The sequence below is a fragment of the Ostrea edulis genome, chromosome 8 (assembly GCF_947568905.1).
Source record: "Ostrea edulis chromosome 8, xbOstEdul1.1, whole genome shotgun sequence".
Classification (NCBI taxonomy): Eukaryota; Metazoa; Mollusca; class Bivalvia; order Ostreida; family Ostreidae; genus Ostrea; species Ostrea edulis.
Window position 1 is genome coordinate 71,470,175 of NC_079171.1, and position 23,174 is coordinate 71,493,348.

The 23,174-nt window shown below is 35.4% G+C and overlaps 1 long non-coding RNA gene across 1 annotated transcript; it reads right to left on the minus strand.

Annotated features, from left to right (window-relative positions):
- Positions 1 to 538: 538 nt before the first annotated feature.
- Positions 539 to 3,860, minus strand: LOC125670304 (uncharacterized). Its single transcript, XR_007368159.2, has 3 exons — positions 3,736 to 3,860; positions 1,365 to 1,442; positions 539 to 613 (listed from the first exon to the last, which is right to left on the minus strand). It is a non-coding gene; the product is annotated as an uncharacterized LOC125670304 (long non-coding RNA).
- Positions 3,861 to 23,174: the final 19,314 nt, after the last annotated feature.

A 23,174-nucleotide genomic window follows, 5' to 3' on the forward strand; every position in this document is an offset into this window, starting at 1 on the left:
GGTATTTTGTTTGGAGAAATACATCTACCAAGTTAATAAATTACAACATTTGAACTACGTCCAAATCTCTACCACCTGTATTATAAATTATAGCACTGAAATACACGTAAAGAGGTATAGAAATAGACGACAAATTGGATGAAACAGAAACTGTAAGGGTATGCAGAAGTATAACTTTTTGATTAGTAAATCCTTCCGCCACAAATATATATTCCCTGTCAAACCCTTTCAAAATTTGAATTAAGAAATAATTTTTAACTGGATAGGGTTCAGCAATAGATGTATACTATAGTTGCACCACGGGGTCAGTATTGAACCAGTGAATACTTAGTTGTAGTATTCTGCGTATTTGTACTAAAAAGCTCAGGAGCTAAATTCCTTAAGTGCAAGGAAAATGTGATCAACAAGAGGGTATGACTTCACACTATCAAATAACAGAGCCTGACCTGTCCAGCTGACCATCACACCCGACTACTGTATGTAAAAGTATTTTGGTGGATCCGTCCGACAAAAATAGGTATACTTCACTCCTCTCCTTCCCTGAGCATCCCCCGACTGTCTGGAAGCTGATCTTCGATTGATGGACCTGTCCATAGGACTTAATCTTCACTATCTGAAGTGATCAAGTTATACACACATATTTATGTATGAAGTCGTCAATATATATATAAATATGTATGTGTAAAGTGGTCACGATAAACGCGAATATTTATGTATGTAGTTGTCAAGATATCAGCAATGATGCATGTCTGAAGTAGCCAAGGTACAAGCAACGGTTCGGGTATGAAATCAAGATATAAACCCATAATTATGACTGGAGTGGTCAACATATTTGACCCCCCCCCCCCCCTGCACATTCCATGTCTTTATCAATCCTAATACTAAAGCAGTATGGAAGTTGTGATCGAGGCCAAGACATTGGTTTCTGGATTCATTAGACGTTGCTACTATGTTGTATCCTTGTATCGTTCTTCATGAACCCACGTCTATATCAATTCCTGGTCTACGTATATAACAGATTTGCATATTCAAGATCAGAGGTCAAGGTCGTCAACACTAACAACATATTTTTTTTTTATAAATATGTGGTTATTCTTCTATCATTCATAATTATGTAAGAAATAATATCAGCACCTTCAGTGATATTGTGCTCCTTCAAAAAATGGCCTTCAAGTGTGTATGATCTAGGGTAAACTCTATAGAATGTTTATCCCAACTGTAAATACATGTATGTAATAAATAAAAACTACAAGTTGTTTCCTTTTCTTTGTGAGAATTGAGACATTTGAAAAGGGATAACACATGTATGTGTCAAAGAAAAACATTCTAACCTTAACATTAACCATTGGAAATGTAATACTCACTTCTCAAACGGCCCCCGAACTGTTGGATGAATTGATAGTGCATACCCACTTTAAGATGGTCCCTCACTGTTATGTTAACTGTAAAACATAAATACTCATTTCCAGAGGGTCACTTCACTGTCATATCAACCGATAGTAATGACAACCGAGAGGTTTTCAACTTCTTTATTTTTAACTCCCCATATTCATGTAGCAATAGTGTGTTATCACCTCCATATGGTGTTTATATATCTCAACTGATTCGATATGCAAGAGCTTCTTTTGTGTATAGTCAGTTTTCAAATCGAAATCAGACATTGGCAAACAGCAGGGGTTCCAAGAGTCTCGTTTAAATTCAGCATTTAGCAAATTATATTGTCGTTATAACGATCTAGCTTACCAACACAACCCACCATTGGGTCAAATGCTGTCTGACGCGTTACATGCCGATAGTTAGGCCGTTCCTGGCATACTGATTGTGACTGTGGATCATTAATTTTATCTGATCAGGATATAGGGTTCATGGCGAATGTGACCGGTCGACAGGGGACGCTAACTATTTCTAGGCACTTGATCCCACTCTGGTGTACCCAGGGGTCCTTGTCGGCCTTACTCTTTGTTTTATATTGCTTATAGGATTCATTCAACTTTCATAGCAAATACGCATTTTTAGATTACCCATCTTAGTTGTATTAAATGGCATAGATACTCACCTTTTTTGAGAAAGTATCTGACTGTTGTATTCAATGACAGTGGATACTTATTTTTCAGACTCTTATTTAAGATGACCTATATTCATTGCTACTGAATACTAACTTTTAAGATGATCCCTCACTGCTGTATTCATTGACAATAAATACTTTCCTGACGTTGCTTCAATTGCCAGAAAGCGAATCGCTTCTGTATTTATTGACAGAGAATAGTTACTTTTCAGACGACCACTTATATTTGTATTTACTGGGAGTAATACCCACTTCACATATGACCCATCGCTGTTGAAGTGGATTACTTTACAGGGACTGTGATAGGTATTTGTCCTTTCTTTGCGATCTGATAACGTGCAATTCAAGAAATTACACCCCAGAAACGGATGACAACTACAACATCTTTAGAAGAAATATGACTACAACATATTTAGAATGACAACACCATAATCAAAATGATTGACAGCTACAATATATTTAGAATGAATGACAACTACAACAAATTGAGAATGAACGACTACTACATCAAATTTATAATGAATGACAATTTCAACATCTTTGGAATGAATGAAACCTAGAAGATATTTAGAATGAATAATAGCTGCAAGATATTTAGAATAAAATTCAATTACAGAATATCTAGACTAAATGACAGCTACAAGAGATTTAGGGTGAAGGTGAACTGCAACCAATTTAAAAGGAGTGACATCTACAAGAGCTTTAGAATGGAGGACAGCTACAATGCATTTATGATGACAACAACAGACAATATATGTAGAATGGAGGACCGCCACAACGCATTTATGATGACAACAACAGACTATAGATGTAGAATGAAGGACAGCAACAGCAGAGAGCACCTCAAATGTAGATCTATGGCAGAGATTCTTAATATGTCAAAGCGTGTGTTCTTAAGGTCAAATCCGAAAGACCAAAGATTCTCACTTCTAAATGCCGAGCGTTTGAAAAAGCATCAATCCCAACGTCTGTGTTCTCCTTGGATTTGACACGGTCATGATACAAACAGATTCAAACTCAAAACTTCTCAGTTTCGAAGCAAACGTCCTACCACTACAACCCTAGCTCATGTGTGGCTAACTGCTATCCTTTGCATATCGATGCAGGTATTCACGTTGATCAAAAATACTCAAATTATATCGTTTAACAATATACAACGAAGAATATACACATAAATTTGACACATGTAATATGTTTTAATAGCACCCGTTGTTAAGTAATCATACCCCTTGTTAGACACTATCACCATGGAACGAATATGTTCAATCTTACAGGGTAATTTAATGTTTCTTGGTCAATCGGATTCAAGTCTTTTACATGAAATTATAATAAACTAATATATGTCCAATTTCCAATGGATTGTTTCACTGTCAGAAAAAAAAAATGCTTGCTACACGAGACACATTGATACAAAAATGACATTCCACGGCGAGAACATGTGTTACTTACTCCAATATAAGTATTAAATATACTGAAACACGCCCCCTAAAACATTATAAAATACTATTTTTTAACCGCAATATACCTTGCTTGAAAATAACATACGTGCAATTTATCAGTTATTATACGTAGTTTCCATGAGCACTAATTACTTAACAATGTTACCAGAGACATTTATTTCCATATGTTGTTACCAAGATGATATACCTTGAACCTCTCATGATATATACTACTTAACTCCGTCAAATATGGGTGGGTCTGAGAGAGCACGACCTTGCCCTGAGCATCGTTGACCTCTACATTAGGGTATTTGATAAGAAGGTTAACCACCTGTAGAGTACAGTAACACGGCACTGAAAATACAAAGACTCAGCACTAAAAATTAATATATATATATATATATATATATATATATATATATATATATATATATATATATATAAATTGACGATCAGATGGAGTTCAATCACATAACATTTATTTCTCTACAGGCTGTTTCGTGAGGGGATGGTTTCCCCTCACTCGTCGGGAGAAAAATGACATCTAACGAAAAACATCCGCGTGGCTGAGAATATGTTACACAGAAACATACTGGATAGTTGCTAAGCATGATTACACACAGGATTGAGTAAATAGAAATTTATGGGAATGACGGCAAGTGCTGACAAGTTCTGAACGCTTATTCAATGAAGATTTTTCGGGATGACATATTATAAAGAATTTCTCTAGAATACAGAGGTTGCACTTTTTTGAAATGTTTGAGTATGATGATGTTTTTCCTAAAATTTCCCACTTGATTTTGTAGTCAATATTTTTGTCTTTCAATGTCCATATGAATTTGCTGAGCTCGGTGGTATTCTTTTTCGTGGAATTACGGAATGAATGAGTGGTTGGCGTATCTTAATTTGAACTCGGTGTCTGCTAGTCCCACGTAGCTCTCTTCTTGTCCATTATCGGCTCTGACTCTAGCTAAATACACAATTCCGTGGGCGCGACATTCACCGTTGAGCGGGCATTGGTCTTTGTTTCGGCAATTACACCTGTTACATGTATCTCCGGTCTGGCGCACTTGTTTAATTGAAGCGTTATGCGAGTCAATTACATTTTGCATGGATGGCATACAACTGTATGATATTTTAATAGTGTTTCTGTTGATAATCGGGCGTAGAACATGGCCTATCGGGAAACACTCATCTATAATTTTGAGAAACTGTTTACCCAAGTTTGTTTTTACGTTACTATCATATGGGGGGTTAAACCATGTGATGTTACGGGAACGATTTCTTCTGCTGTTCTGTTTAGTTTTGGCTGATTCGTCGTATGTTAACTTGTATTTATAGCCGCTTTCATCAAGTGCTTTTTGGTATATGCCGGCGGCTTTGACGAATTCCTCTTTGTCCGATGAAATTGATGACAATCGGTGATTGATGCCTGATGGTATAGCTTTAAGTATGGAAGGCGGGTGGTTACTGCCGGAGTGTACGTAACGCGGAATGTTGCCGGGTTTCAAATACGGGGAATGTTTACTTGTATGTAAGTTCAACGTTACGTCCAAATAGTTGACCACCTTCTTGTTGGCATCTATAGTGATACGGAGACCATGATCCTCAAATATCTTGCACAGACGTTGTTTTATCTTCTCTGTGACTCGTGCGCTGCATTTCGTAACGCCTAGTCCGTCGTCTCTGTATAGTCCTACGTTTAATAGACTACCGAACGTCGAATTTGAAAACAAGACAAACGAGTTCCAGCGTAAATTGAATGAAGACAAGCGCAGGATCAAAGAGAACCCCAAACTAATTATTAAAGCCGACAAAACATCTAATTACTACGAGCTCACGAATGAAGAATACTCAACCCTCCGTGACAAAAACGTACATAAAACGTACAAGAAATCTACCGGTGGGAAAATAAACGAGATCAACTCTGAAGGGAAGCACATAGCTGAGCAGCTAGGTATCAGCGACAGAACCGAACGTATAGCCGAAAGAGAATGCTTTATAACACTGAAAGATCACAAAGAGAACTTTGAAAACGACCCGAAATGCCGTCTCATCAACCCGACGAAGTCCGAACTCGGAAAAATCAGTAAATCAAATCTACAACGTATTATACAAACAGTAGCGGCAGCCACTAGACACAAATTATGGCGAAAAACTTTATCCGTAGTGGAATGGTTCGACAGTATACCTGACAAGAGTTCATCTTCATTCATCTGTTTTGATATCGTGGACTTTTATCCCAGCATATCTGAGCAATTACTCCACAATGCTCTCAGTTACGCATCGAAGTTCCATCATATTTCCGATGCGGATAGTCACATCATTATGCACACAAAGAAGTCGTTATTACTATGTCAAAACGAACCGTGGGTCAAGAAAGAAGCCAAAGAAAATCTATTCGATATTACCATGGGCTCATACGATGGCGCTGAGTGTTGTGAATTAGTCGGCATCTACCTGCTGTCAGTGATCAAAGCCGAGTTCGGTAGTCTATTAAACGTAGGACTATACAGAGACGACGGACTAGGCGTTACGAAATGCAGCGCACGAGTCACAGAGAAGATAAAACAACGTCTGTGCAAGATATTTGAGGATCATGGTCTCCGTATCACTATAGATGCCAACAAGAAGGTGGTCAACTATTTGGACGTAACGTTGAACTTACATACAAGTAAACATTCCCCGTATTTGAAACCCGGCAACATTCCGCGTTACGTACACTCCGGCAGTAACCACCCGCCTTCCATACTTAAAGCTATACCATCAGGCATCAATCACCGATTGTCATCAATTTCATCGGACAAAGAGGAATTCGTCAAAGCCGCCGGCATATACCAAAAAGCACTTGATGAAAGCGGCTATAAATACAAGTTAACATACGACGAATCAGCCAAAACTAAACAGAACAGCAGAAGAAATCGTTCCCGTAACATCACATGGTTTAACCCCCCATATGATAGTAACGTAAAAACAAACTTGGGTAAACAGTTTCTCAAAATTATAGATGAGTGTTTCCCGATAGGCCATGTTCTACGCCCGATTATCAACAGAAACACTATTAAAATATCATACAGTTGTATGCCATCCATGCAAAATGTAATTGACTCGCATAACGCTTCAATTAAACAAGTGCGCCAGACCGGAGATACATGTAACAGGTGTAATTGCCGAAACAAAGACCAATGCCCGCTCAACGGTGAATGTCGCGCCCACGGAATTGTGTATTTAGCTAGAGTCAGAGCCGATAATGGACAAGAAGAGAGCTACGTGGGACTAGCAGACACCGAGTTCAAATTAAGATACGCCAACCACACTCATTCATTCCGTAATTCCACGAAAAAGAATACCACCGAGCTCAGCAAATTCATATGGACATTGAAAGACAAAAATATTGACTACAAAATCAAGTGGGAAATTTTAGGAAAAACATCATCATACTCAAACATTTCAAAAAAGTGCAACCTCTGTATTCTAGAGAAATTCTTTATAATATGTCATCCCGAAAAATCTTCATTGAATAAGCGTTCAGAACTTGTCAGCACTTGCCGTCATTCCCATAAATTTCTATTTACTCAATCCTGTGTGTAATCATGCTTAGCAACTATCCAGTATGTTTCTGTGTAACATATTCTCAGCCACGCGGATGTTTTTCGTTAGATGTCATTTTTCTCCCGACGAGTGAGGGGAAACCATCCCCTCACGAAACAGCCTGTAGAGAAATAAATGTTATGTGATTGAACTCCATCTGATCGTCAATTTATGTAGCTCCGTGAGGCCACGTCGAGCACTCTAGAAGATTATATCGGAGATTTATCCCAATATATATATATATATATATATATATATATATATATATATATATTATGACACCACTGAAAAACAAAACTATGTATTATGACAGAACACAAAAGCAAAATCAGCTATTATGACAGCACTGAAAAACAAACATATCTATTATAATAGCACTGGAAAACAAAGATATTTTACTCCGTCAATACTAAACAAGTGTACCACAAATTCTGTATCATATGCCCGTTGGGAATTCAGTGCAATATATGTATACATTACGCGGATGAGTTAAGACTTTCCTCATTAATACCAGTGCTGTAAAATGTACTTCACCGCAATGACACATTACATGACATCAAAATGAATAAAACACGCCATGATGCATTTGCATTCCTTTTGCGGTTGGAAAGGTCAAAATATGTTTTCGTTATTTACCACCGCAATCAAACGAGAAACCGCAATCATGTAAAAGTTGCTGTCAAATGGGTTATATTAATTGTCGTTGATATTGAAATAGTTCCAATTTCTTTTTATAGAAAATACATGCTAAAGTATTATCCATATTATATTGTGATCTTGATATCGTCTCTAATCTGCACGTATAGTGACTTTCACAATGAACTCATTTGCATAAACAGGGTTTCCGTACATACAAATTTCATCATTGCCACGACACCCCGAGGGTTTTGGGTAAACTATGTTTGATTTATGTGACATGTGAACTTCAGTGCAAAAGGAAAGTTAGGGGAACAAGTTGTGGCTTCATCAGAAAACATGTGTTTTTTTCAGGCTAGATTTAATTTCGTATACGCAAAAATCGCCGCATCTTGCATATCCAATGCAAAAATTAGACATATTACAAGTAACTTGCTCCCATCTCTTTTCAAATTAAGAAATTGATATGTTTTGAAGTTATATTAACTTGCATGAATATCTGGAGATTGTGTCAATGGCACGATTTATACATACACGGTACGGTTTTATCTTGATATTTGATCACGTGATATACAGCTGATGAAGAGACTGTCTGCCTGGTGAGAAATGTATGGGAGGTCAATATGCACTTATTGTTTTTGTATAAACTTGTTGTGTGTACATAATTTGTCAAAACTGTATCTGTGTATAATGCTGTTTTCCTCTGATATATTTGTATGGCCCTACTTAACACAACTACGTATGAGAACAAGTCTTGGGAACAATTTGGCTTACATACAACTAACGGTAGATCAAAGTGCATCACTCAAATTGAAATGTAAACTAATTATGTAATTCGCCGAGGAAGGTTGTGGCACAATTTAAGCAAATACTTGTATATAAAAAACATGCGGAAAACTGTTTGACCTATATATGCCCATAAGATATATAATGGTACACCATCCATCTGACATGCAATGAACTTATATCCTCCTAGAGGAAGCTTGTGACTAATTTTCTGGACAATATATGAATACAAGGTGATGATAACGAACAATAATCAATCTCATAACTCCTATAAGCAATACAACATAGATATTTGGCAAACACGGACCCTGGACACAGCAGAAGTGGGATGAAGTGCCCAGGAGGGGTAAGCATTTCCTGTCGACTGGTCCCACCCGCCGTGAGCCCTATATACATATCAGGTAAAGGGGGATATCTGTAGTCAAAATCAGTGTGCAAAGAACGGCCCAACGATCGGTATGAAACACGTCAGACAACATATAACTCAATCATTGGTTGGATTGACAAACTAGATCGTTATAACGACCATGTAATATGCGAAATGCTGACTTCAATTTATAACGAAAACATGTTTTTTCTTATTAAGTGATACTACGATATTGATATTTGACCTTTGGAAATAATATGCATCCCCTGCTCGGCATACTGTGTATGGGTATCAAATTTGACGGTCCTAGACCCAACGGTTCAGTCTGGAATAAGAGCTGAAATGTTCCACCGAAATATCAATACTGTTCAACATAAACGTTTGATTCAGTTTTCGATTCATTGCCTCGATTTTTGGTTCGATACCTTTATTACAAACGGGTTCAGTAGACTACATCAATGTCGACCAGTACTAATTATTTTACCTGCACCTCTGTATGAGGGACACAATAGTATCAAATAATGTTCACATTGTTGTTTGCCGTGAACCTGACGAAAACAATGAACGTTAACAGTTTAAAACTACAAAGCCATTGTATACATAAAAAAGACCCAGAAATGTCTCTCTATAAGATGTGTCTGGAATTAACCTGAATTAGCCTTTTAAGAAAGTAAAGTATATACCAGGTATACTATGTCAACAAAATCAGAATGATATTCCTAATTGGATAGCATGATGACATTATGAATAAGACATTTCCCTCTTTTTTTTCAAAATAAGCCTAAAAACTGTCAAACATTATACAGAGTATTACTCAGGAAAATGTGTGCGCATTTGCCGAGGAAAATGGAAATATTTATATTGTGTATTATTTTAAGATAAAAAAAACATACCTGAATACGAATTTGCTCGACGCATGCACTGCATATTTTCTGAAAGGAAAACACCTGAATCTGTGGATATTTTCATTGAAAATGGTATTTCTGCTATTTTATGCCAACTTCTAGCTCTTGCCATATGACACAAATCATTTTGCTGATCAAACGGAGCAAATTTTGAGTTTGCTAATTTATTCCTTATTTCAATGTCATGGTTTGAGGTCGAAGTGAAATCATCGGTATTGTGTACCAACTGACTTTAGAAACTGTACGTACTTTTTACAATTCTAAGTCTTGAATTTTTTTTTTCTTTCCTATACTATTGTTGGTTTATTCTGTAAATTGTATAATATTGCAAATATCGAATCGTGTCATAAGTATTACAATATGTATTGTATCGTGAAGGGGCCCGTCGTTTGAGCACTACCTGAAATGTGTCCTAATAAGATATACTATGACCTTGTCATTTGACCTTGGAGAACAATATCCTATTAACTGATGTTACAATCTTTGTAATTTTACCCTGACCTTGAAAAACATTAGATATATGTCTATCAGCATGGTAAGCAAATGTACCAGGATCTCACAGTTCATTTTATGTTTTACCTACAAGGTCATGACAGACAGGCGACGCCATAACATAATACTTCCCATCTTTGACGGGCATATCAAAACACATATGTTGTGTTATGTCAGCCGTGAAAAATGCAAATTTGTTCTTGTGTCATCACTGAAAAACAAAGATATATATGTTTTACTGTGCCACCATTGACAAAGATAGTTTAATATGTCAGAACTGAAAAAAAAAATTACTATCTCGGCAATGAAAGAATATACTTTACGATATGTCAGCACTGCCAGACAAAGACGTTGTCTTTGTCAGATTGAAAAAAAAACACCAAACAAACGTGTTTTTTCTCAGCGAATTGCTTCATATAAGTCAGAAAAAAAATATTGAGAGGGATGTTAAACTAAATAAAAACATTCATCTCTATGAGAGTTTAAAAAGAAATATTATCCTCCATAAACATGAAACATATCGACATTTATGTCAGCACTGAAAAATACATAACAATTCATACATCTGACATCATAAATACTAAAGTTTCACAACAACTACTGTAACCCTTTAGTAGCCTCGTTATTTACTGACTTCATACAATAATCCTATGTTAGCATCATTATGTGATTCTTAATTATTGCCATTTAAATTACTGATATTCAACTTCTGGTGTTTAGCTAATGGTATCGTATGGCACATTTAGTATTCAGCATTGGATTACTAATTTCAAGATTGTTGAGATAAACACATTATCTAGGTTGCCCATAAAAAAAGTCCGTAACCTTAATGTTTTAACAGTGATACAAGTAGAAACAGAAAATCCCGAAGGAATGTTAAACTAGATAAAACCCTTCAAACAGCTCTGTCAGCGATGAAAAACATATGTTTTACTATGTCAACACTGGAAATAAAAAAAAATGTTTTACGATACCATCACTGAAAAATAAAGACCTTTTAGAAAACCACCACTTAAGAAAACCAGAATCCTGACCTCATAACTAGTAGCAACTTCACTATAACTCCTAAATAACTCTGCAGCAACCTCGGCATTTACTGACTTCAAAAGGTAACTCCATACTCGCTTTGTTATCTGATTCCTAGTTACTGATATCTAAATTACTGGCATTTAAACATGTCCACTACAAACAGTTTAGTTACTGATATGTTCACTACTAGAATCTTAGATAACGATATCTTACAGCGTTGTAACGCATTTAGCTACCATGTTGTAATGTAACAATAACTCGTTTAGGCCTTTAACTCGAGTTAACTAAAAACCTAAAGAACTTATCAAGACCTTATCATGGCCTTATAGTCTGTCCAATTTATATTGGAAATGTGTAGTGGTTTTTTTTCCATTTTGTAGAATCAAATTAAAATACTGGAACTTTTTAAACAAAACAATGCAGATAAAGGATGACTTTAGGGACCTTTGAAGTGGAAATATATTATCCGTATGAAACAGAATATAACGTTTCAATGGGGAAAGTTAGTTGCTACACATTATTCCATACACCTTATCATGATTTAAAAGAGAAGTGCAGTGCTTTCACGATAAAGAATACATTTTGTTATCTGTAAACATTTTGACTTAAGTTTAATCCATACATTTCACTCTGAATAATACTTAAATTTACCAAAATTCTGAGAAAATTGTTCTACAGATAAAGAACAACTTTTCATTTGACAGAAAACTATAGACATTGTAGTACACGTGTGAAATTATTTATATATGATAAAAACACATGCTTACTCCTCCTTGGCACCTGATCCCACCTCTGGTGTGTCCCGGGGTTCGTGTTTGTCCAACTATCTATTTTGTATTGCTTATAGAAGTTATGAGATTGATCACTGTTCGTTATCTTCACCGTGCATGCATATCTGTCATATGCGATGCTATTTCAATTTTTATTTCACTCGTAGTATATATAAATTTTCCTAACATTGAATTTCATTTCACAAACATTTGTGAATTTACCGTGACGTCAAATTGAATTTGGAGTTTCACAAATAATGTATACGTATGATGAAATATAAAATCTGTGAACTCGAAATATCATGCAGTGATGGGTCTGATGGTGTTGATTTTACACTTTCTAGCATCAGAGAACGTCAATAAAATATAGGTTTGTGTTAAACATCAAACTCATGAAATTGTTCTTTCTAGTAAAGTATAACTCGAGAAGCAAAATTATTAATTCTCAAAATACATTTTGCGCAATCATTATTGTAACTATCTACAATATGTGCTTTCCAAGTGATTAACCTGAATTCTGTATTCGTGTGATCAATTTATAATGCACGAACATCAGTGTTAATAATCTGTTGTTTGGATTTCTGATCAGAAACAAATATACCTCCATGGCCAGAATTTGGCTGTCATGAAAAAATATACGATTTTAATCAACTGCAGCTATTTAATAATTTATGGAGTTTAAGATTTTAGAGATCAAATCTGTTTTTGCCCAACCCCTATTTTGTATTTATTATAGGAGTTACGAGATTGATCGCTGTTCGTTATATCCAGCTTTCGTGCTAACTGTTTTCTTAACGTCACTTTCTTAATAGGTACATTGTAATTTAAATATGGTGACACGGTCTGCGTTTTAATAGTTAACGTATTTCTTTGAATTCAGGGGGTTTAACGACAATAAATACCTAATTTCGGTAATATAAACACATATCGTGAAATTTATTTTCAAATCATCTATCATGATTAAAATAAACCGGTCGATTACAAGACTTCATTTGAAAATGATAAATGTATACAGAACACCTATACGCATGATGTTCCTAATTATTTATAATTCTGTCCAACATTGGTATTTAGCTCACTACACAGCCCTTTCCTGGAAGGTGAGACGCCATTATCTAGGATATGTTTGACAGGAATTGTATCTCTTGTATCCATTATAACACCTACAGTCTCCTCTTTCATGAAATCGTCGCATCAAATAATAAAAAGAATAGGGATTATTTGTTGTGTATATTGCCAAGAGTTTCATGGCCGAGCTGGATTGTCACATGGTTCTCTTTGAAATTCAACAGAAGCATCCTTTATGGCGAATCCATAACTAAACTAATGTATGTCTCCGTGATGTAAAACAAGACTAAACTGACTACTAAGTGATTTTACTGTGTATTTTATAGAGTAATTATCGGAATCATGTCTGTCCAGGTGTATGTCGGAGATCAATGATCACCATTTTTACATCATATATCATGTGCACCCGTGACGGTTTATGGAGTCAATTAATTCTTTGAAAAATACATTTGTAATAAAATACCGTGGTAAATGACGATAACGGATTAGACGTTTTAACGGGATTTCAAGTAATAAGAAAAACGTTCTTAGGAAAAGGTGACATTGATATGAATTGAATGGCGATGATTCGAAAGTTAACTCTGTCTACCATCAATTCAAAAATATGTGATTATGTGCATTGATACTCCATATAGCAAATCAAAGAAATCATACAATGAATAACTTTAACACATCTAGTATATTGACTGTGTTCCCTTCAATTAGCCATGACTGCAAAAGAAGAATTGAACAATTCACAATGACGTAGATACTCAAGGAACACTTCATACAGAAGTACTTACACTAAACATGTAGTTACAATTAGATGACAATATACTCTTCAGATTTATATATCTAGTTCCGGTTTTTCTTTCTTATTAGAATGAACGGATTTATTCTACTTTTAAGAACAGTGCATTTACAGAGCAAAATTAATTGGCGTGTGTTGTATTTATTAGAAATATTGGTTTTCTAATGTGGTCTAGCTAAATGAAGTCACAGTGGTTAGTTCCTGTCTCCGTGGCCAACTCACGCTGTACGAACTTCAGAACGTGGGTGCCTTTTATTTGTACTTTTGGACAAGTTAATGAAATACTTGAGCATTATACTTCAATAAACGCCATCCAGTTGTGGAAAAATATGAATGTAATTGACTGTTACTGTTTATTAATTTAGGAAACTAAGTTATAACTCAATTAAACTACGAATGGGGAATGTAATTTTATCTTCAAAATAAACGCCATACAGCTGTCAAAAATATGAATGCAATTAACTACTACTGTTTATTAATTTAGCAAACTGAGTTATAACTCATTTAAGCTACGAATGGAGAATATAATGTTATCTTCTCCACAAACATGAACAATATTTATAAATTAAGAAGTGTTATTTCCCCCCTCTTCTCGTAAGTTTTCACATGCAGGTTTTTTGGGGTATAACTTGATCAGACACTTGGAATCCTCGAGCATCTTGCCGGGTTCAATTATCTTTTTTTTCAAAAGTTTTTTATTCATTTTGTTTCTGTTTTTATATTATATTTCATTTCCTTGGAGGTACATATTAATTGAACAGAACATAGTTCCTGTCTGGACTCAGGCTATCATAGATAGAAAATTAAGTGGAAACAATCCTAAAATACTTACATTAAACTATCAGGGACTGAGTCACATAGGTATGTTTTATTTTTTTTTTATTTATGTGCTACTTTGCCTCCTTGTAAACAGCATTTCATCGATTATCAGCAATAGTTCAAGGCAAATATATAGTATATTTTCTTACCAATATGATATGAAAAGGGACTATAAAGAAAAGTGATTAATCTGATAACTCCTATAAAGGAATACAACATAAAGAGTTGGGAAAACACGGACCTTTGTATATATCAGAGGCTGAACCAAATGCCTGAAATGAATAGGTATCCCATGTCGACCCGGCACACTTGTCGTGAGCCCTAGATATTGATAAGGTAAACATATATTTTATTTTTTCCAATGACTAACCTAAAGGAAGTTTATGTTTCAAGATCGTTCCATTACTCTTACTAAAGTTTTATGTATTGTCAACATCCCTATTTTATAACAATAAAAATCGTAATGATTTTTTTTTTCATCCGACATACTAGGTTTTTTTTTTATAAATAAATAAACTGATTCATATTCCCTACATATTGCCTGGTAGTCCGATAACAATATCCCTGATGTGTATAGCAGATTGCCAATTTTTGAATGACATCAAGGTGCTGAATCGGTAGGGATACAGGTTCACACACCTACACACCTAATACTTTGAAATATACATTTGTAATAAAACACCGTGGTTAATGGCGGTTTTGTTGTCACTCTCCATACTTCCGGAAATCCTTGATTATCCTCCTCATCATTTTATATTCCATATTACATTTAATATTCCTTATGAAATTGATGAGATTAATAATATTTTATTATATAATGTTTTTTTATCAAACGTATATATAGATAGATATTGTGAATGACAGAAATACCCATCAACAGCATATGCCTGGAATATAGTCTGTGTAGATAGTGGTTATACCACACAAGGTGACATAGTTTTACAACGGCCTTATCTTCCGGAAAACATTAGTGGAGATATTGTTCTTTGAACTATACTGATATTATAAGGGTCTGCATTGGTTTGTCTCGAGTAAACTATTTATGCTTTCCATGAAGGGTGTCATCTAGCAAGTATTACTGGGTATTTTGTATTAAGATAACGAACCCAGGACACGACATTGTGTTGTCATTTCCTGATCTCATCACTTGTTTACCCCCCCCCCCCCCAAAAAAAAAAAAACATATTTCAAGCTTTATAGTAATAACACATTTCCAAAACGATGCAGCATTTATCAATAGCTATAAATTGTTTCTAAATTTGAACTCCTCCCTTGTTGAGATAGTGTCCCTGTGTGTCATATGTAGTTTAGTATGTGTGTAAATGGAAATATCTTTAAGCAATCGATATATTTCTTAAATATCCACATCAATGTTATATAATATTAATTAAACTGATGTGAATATTAACATTAATAATCTATATCATCAATCAATGGGTTCCTGTTGTGGTCAACTTTAACGCATCAAATAACTTACCTTTATTATCCTTCAATGACTCATATCATCAGAAGCAGTACTGGATAATTCACAACTCACGAACACTTTCAAAGTTATTGTACGAAGCATGTAAAACTGCATTTTAGATTACTGCATCTAGTTCCGGTTTCTCTTCTTTATCATTTGAACGACTGTACACAGGTAGGGTGCATAGTAGAGTAATACACGTATACAACACGTTTAAGTGTTTTATACTAAGTAATAGTGTTATTCTAACGGTTTACCGTATACTTCTAGAGTACTGCACTGGCCATCATCATTAAGCAACACTCACATGATGTTCTTTGCGTGACCAATTGATTTTACACAACCTTCAAAGTGTGGGCACTCTTCTATTTTAATTTCTAATCAGATCAATAAAAACCAGCATGCTGCTCCAATACGAATCGTGTAGCTACCATACAAATACTACTGCACATCCCTCCCACGCGAAATTGAAAAAAAAAATATCCTAAAACAACACATACAGTTGATTAGAAAACAAAAACGAACAAGTCGTTACACAATTAGCATTTTCTATTTCTTTTTTGTTCTCATTGCTGCAGGGAGTTTCTAGAATACCATGGTTTTGTCACTCTCACAACATCACAAAAGATATTGGGAGTACTATAAATGTTAAACACTAAGGTAATACAACACACTGTGGTGATACTGTGCAATCTGTCAAGTACTTAGAACTGACTATTCAGTCACATGTCAAGTTTCATGTCAGACATCATCCTGGCACATTTCAGTAGCCATTCCGTCATATTTAATGAATATCTAGTTCCGTTTCAGGAATCCATCCATTTCATTTATTGACCATTCACTTTTCCTTCTACATTCATGTTGTCATGTTTCAATGCTCATTTTGTTATCTCTCCTTTTGAAGAAAAAAAAAATATCTCTGTACGTATATTTTTATAACTGAAGCGAAACCATACTTTATTTGAGCATATATGCCATTTTACGAGAATAATGTAAAACACTCGAGACGTTGACAGAGGTGTATGCGAGAGCAAAGAACGACAACTCTGGGTAGAGATTGTCCCAGCCCTCAACTAGGTATCCCATAATTCTCTGTATCTAAAATTGATCTATGAAAGGTGAAGATAATGAACAGTGTACTATCTCAAAAATCTTATACGCAATGCAAAATAGATAGTTGGGCAACATGGACCCCTGTCGATCGGTCACACCCGCCGTGAGTCCTATATGTAAAACTTATATGGTATCAATTTAGATGCACCAGATGCGCATTTCGACTCAATATATCTAAATCAAAACTAAGTACCACATACAACCCTATATCTAACTCAAAACTAAACATCTGATACAACCCTATATCGAACCTAGAGCCAATTGCTAAATCTCCCACAATTATTGATGTCCAGTCACAAGTTAGATACCCCACAATCCCCTTGTATATAACTCAAAGCTAAGCATCCTGCAATTTTACATACCTAACCTAGAACTCAGTGCTACATCCCCCACAATCCTTGGTGTTCCTCCCTAAGTTAGATATCCCACAATCCTTGGTAGCCCCCCCCCTAAGTTAAATATCCCACAATCCTTGGTAGCCATTTCTAAGTTAGATATCCCACAATCCTTGGTGTCCCTCCCTAAGTTAGATATCCCACAATCCTTGGTAGCCATTTCTAAGTTAGATATCCCACAATCCCCTATATCTAACAATAGTTTCGGTATCCCGCGTGTCTGTTGTCTACTACATATCCCACAATCACTTACCTTCCCCTGTGTATCAGTACAAGGTAATCCATGGCTTGAAATCCCACAATCCAGTCCTAGTCTGTGTAATAGGAGTGCTGAGTCATCACTCCGTGTAATTGGTCCATCATAACTCAGCTGTAAGGACCAAATAACTTAGAACTCAGTGCTACATCCCCCACAATCCTTGGTGTCCATCCCTAAGTTAGATATCTCACAATCCTTGGTGTTCCTCCCTAAGTTAGATATCTCACAATCCTTGGTGTTCCTCCCTCAGTTAGATATCTCACAATCCTTGGTGTCTTTCCCTAAGTTAGATACCTCACAATCCTTGGTGTCCATCCCTAAGTTAGATATCTCACAATCCTTGGTGTTCCTCCCTAAGTTAGATATCCCACAATCCCCTATATCTAACAATATTTTCTTTATCCCGTGTGTCTGTTGTCTACTGCATATCCCACAATCACTTACCTTCCCCTGTGTCTCAGTACAAGGTAATCCATGACTTGAAATCCCACAACCCAGTCCTAGTCTGTGTAATAGGAGTGCTGAGTCATCGCTCCGTGTGATTGGTCCATCATAACTCTGCTGTAAGGACCGAAGATTGAGTACGTGCACATCACACGGTAAAGATCCCGACAGGAAGGAATGCTGAGAAACCAATGGCGGCACACTGACTGATCTTTTCTGGGGTAGAATCGGAATGTTATGGACTAGGTGCAGATAGGTCAAGTGAGCTTGGAGTGAAGGAAAACCACTTGTTTTGTCCTTGATCTATAAAAGAAAATTACCAGATAGGTCACAATGTTTACATGCCTTATGGTGCTAAGGGAACATTCTAATTCTTATGTGCACCACTCATTGGCTTTACACAAAGGATACAAAAACTTTTCATTAACTATATTCTGAATATAAATTAACTTCAAACTAACTATACACTAAGTCTACAACAACTATGCATTAACTTTGCACTAACTTCTAACTAACTTTGCATGAATTATCCATTCAATTTACACTAACTATATATTAACTTTACACTAACAGTACACTAACTTTAAATTAACTATGCATTTAATATAATATACTATTTTACACTAACCATGTATTCAACAGGGGATGTTTACTCCTCCTCGGCACCTGATCCCACCTCTGGTGTGTCCAGGGGTCCGTGTTTGCCCAACTATCTATTTTGTATTGCTTGTAGGAGTTATGAGATTGATCAATGTTCGTTATCTTCACCTTGCATACTAACTTAACACTAATTATACACTAATTTTACACTAAATATGCATTTAATATATACTAACTTTACACTAAATATACACTAACTATGCATTAACTACATTCAAACTTTACAGTCTGCCTGTATAAACTTCACATTAGCTTCACACATAATACACAGAAATAGTGATTGGTAAAAGTTGTTTTGTAATAGAACGAAAAGTTGCTTTGTCAAAATTTGATCACTTACCGGGGGAGCACTTCGTGACTCAAACATAAGCTTGAATCTGTTTGGGGTCAGCGTGTTATCTCGGACACCCTGACCTAGACCTCTCATGTCGTCCTGATTCAACGTCCTGTCGAGCATAACCTGGATCTCACCAGTCACCAATATGCACATATATCTATAAATACAAACATATACATTCAAATCTATTATGAATATTGGGATGTGTTGTCCTCTGTGAATATTGAGATGTGTTGTTCTCTGTTTGTGAATATTGAGATGTGTTGTCCTTTGTTTGTGAATATTGAGATGTGTTGTCCTTTGTTTGTGAATATTGAGATGTGTTGTCCTCTGTTTGTGAATATTGAGATGTGTTGTCCTTTGTTTGTGAATATTGAGATGTGTTGTCCTTTATGGATTGTGAATACTGAGATGTGTTGTCCTTTGTGGATTGTGAATATTGAGATGTGTTGTCCTTTATGGATTGTGAATATTGAGATGTGTTGTCCTTTGTCTGTGCATATTGAGATATGTTGTCCTTTATGGATTATGAATATTGAGATGTGTTGTCCTTTGTGGATTGTGAATATTGAGATGTGATGTCCTTTGTGGATTGTGAATATTGAGATGTTTGTCCTTTGTTTGTGAATATTGAGATGTGTTGTCCTCTGTTTGTGAATATTGAGATGTGTAGTCCTTTGTTTGTGAATGTTGAGATGTGTTGTACTTTGTGGATATTGAAATGTGTTGTCCTTTGTGGATTGTAAATATTGAGATGTGGTGTCCTTTGTGGATTGTGAATATTGAGTTGTGCTGTCCTTTATGGATTGTGAATATTGAGATGTGTTGTCCTTTATGGATTGTGAATATTGAGATGTGTTGTCCTTTGTGGATTGTGAATATTGAGATGTGTTGTCCTTTGTTTGTGAATATTGGGATGCGTTGTCCTTTGTTTGTGAATATTGAGATGTGTTGTCCTCTGCTTGTGAATATTGAGATGTGTTGTCCTTGATGGATTGTGAATATTGAGATGTGTTGTCCTTTATGGATTGTGAATATTGAGATATGTTGTCCTTTGTGGATTGTGAATATTGAGATGTGTTGTCCTTTGTTTGTGAATATTGATATGTGTTGTCCTTTTTTTGTGGATATTGAGACCTGTAGTCCTCTCTTTGTGAATATTGATAAGTGTTGTCCTCTGATTGTGAATATTGAGATGTGTTGTCCTTTGTGGATTGTGAATATTGAGATGTGTTGTCCTTTGTGGATTGTGAATATTGAGATGTGTTGTCCTTTGTTTGTGAATGTTGAGATGTGTAGTCCTTTGTTTGTGAATATTGAGATTTGTTGTCCTCTGTTTGTGAATATTGAGATGTGTTGTCGTTTGTGGATTGTGGATATTGTGATATGTTGTCCTTTGTGGATTGTGAATATTGAGATGTGTTGTCCGTTGTGGATTGTGAATATTGAGATAGGTTGTCCTTTGTGGATTGTGAATATTGAAATGTGTTGTTCTTTATGGATTGTCAATATTGAGATGTGTTGTCCTTTGTTGGTTGTGAATATCGAGATAGTATTTGTATATTACCTGTCTGTAAGCTGGCTACCCCCAACGACTGTGCAGTTAGAACGCTGAAGCGAGTTTTGTCATCCTCGCTGAATGTCATGGCCGGCATTGGGTACACATTGGCCTGAGTGTGCAGCTTGTCAAATGTTTTATGTTTGATCCTCTGTATCAAAACCAAGAGAGGAATATGAAGAGTGCCTAATCAAACATCTATTTTATCTGTTCATCTCTGTCTTGTATCATGAACTATTCATGCTGGGGTTGGTCAATTTCATAATTTGTGTTCATGGCTACATGAGAGGTAAAGATAACACATAGAGATCAATCTCTTAACTCCTATAAGCAATTCAAAATACACGATCATGTTCTGCATACGATCAAGTTTTAAATTGAGACGAGTTGGTGATAAAATTAATGAGTTAATTAATGCTACAGAGTTTTCAATTATCTCTTTTGATGTTGCAGGGTTTTAAATTACCTTTCTTAGAGACAGCATTTTAAAAAAAAAAATATATGGTTGTTATAACGAACTAAATTACAGATACAACCCGTCAATGCTACGGTTCTCATAATGAACAAATACAACCAATCTTTGTTTTAACGAACTAATTTACAGATACAACCAATCTTTGGGTCAAATGCTGTATGATGGGTGTGTAACAATTGCCAACATATAACTTATTTTCCCTGATCAAGATATAGGATTCACTACGAACCTAGCCATATTGATCAGTAATAACTAATAAAGTGATGGTAGATGATCAATACCTGGAATCCATTGAGATCGGTGAAGAATTCTTTGTCAACGTTATGAATGTCAGTAGATATTTTGACAGCTAGTTCATAGTTCGTCTCCTTTCTGACGTCAACCTGGTTATACATGTCTACCGTCCTCCCATCTGTGCCTGCAACGTAGTCAATATATAATCAGTACTTACAACATAGTCAATATATAATCAGTACTTACAACATAGTTATTATCTAATCAGTACCTACAGCATACTGAATATCAAATCAATACCCACAACATAGTGAATATCTAACCATTACCTACAACATATTTACTATCTAATCAGTACCTAAAACATAGTGAATATATAATCAGTACGTACAACATAGTGAATATCTAATCAGTATGTACAACATAGTGATTATCTAATCAGTACGTACAACATAGTGAATATCTAATCAGTATGTACAACATGGTGATTATCTAATCAGTATGTACAACATAGTGAATATCGAATCAGTACCTACAACATAGTGAATATATAATCAGTACCTACAGCATACTGAATATCTAACCAATATCCACATCATAGTGAATATCTAATCAGTACCTCCAATATAGTGATTATTTAATCAGTACCTACAGCATACTGAACATTGAATCAGTACCTACAACATAGTCAACATCTAATCAGTACCTCAACATAGTGATTATCTAAGCAGTACCTACGACATAGTGAATATCTAATCAGTATGTACAACATAGTGATTATCTAATTAGTACCTACAACATAGTGACTATCTAATCAATGCCTACAACATAGTCAATATCTAATCAGTACCTACAACATAATCAATATCTAATCAGTACCTACAACATAGTCAATATCTCATCAGTATGTACAACATAGTGGTTATCTAATCAGTACCTACAACATAGTGACTATCTAATCAATACCTACAACATAGTCAATATCTAATCAGTACCTACAACATAGTCAATATCTAATCAGTACCTACAACATAATTATTATCTAATCAGTATGTACAACATAGTGATTACCTAATCAGTACCTACAACATAGTGATTATCTAATCAGTACCTACAACATAGTGATTCTCTAATCAGTACCTACAAGATAGTGAATACCTAATCAGTAAGTACAACATAGTGAATATCTAATCAGTACCTACAACTTAGTCAATATATAATCAGTACCTACAACATAGTGATTATCTAATCAGTACCTACAACATAGTGAATATCTAATCAGTACCTACAAGATAGTGAATATCTAATCAGTACCTACAACATAATCAATATCTAATCAGTACCTACCTGGTGAGTTTTTAGTTACCTGGAAAGTTTTTAATTACATGGGGAATTTTTAATTACATGGGGAGTTTTGAGTAACCTGGTGGGTATTTAGAAACCTGGGGAGTAAGGCACCTGGCTCTTTTATTAACCT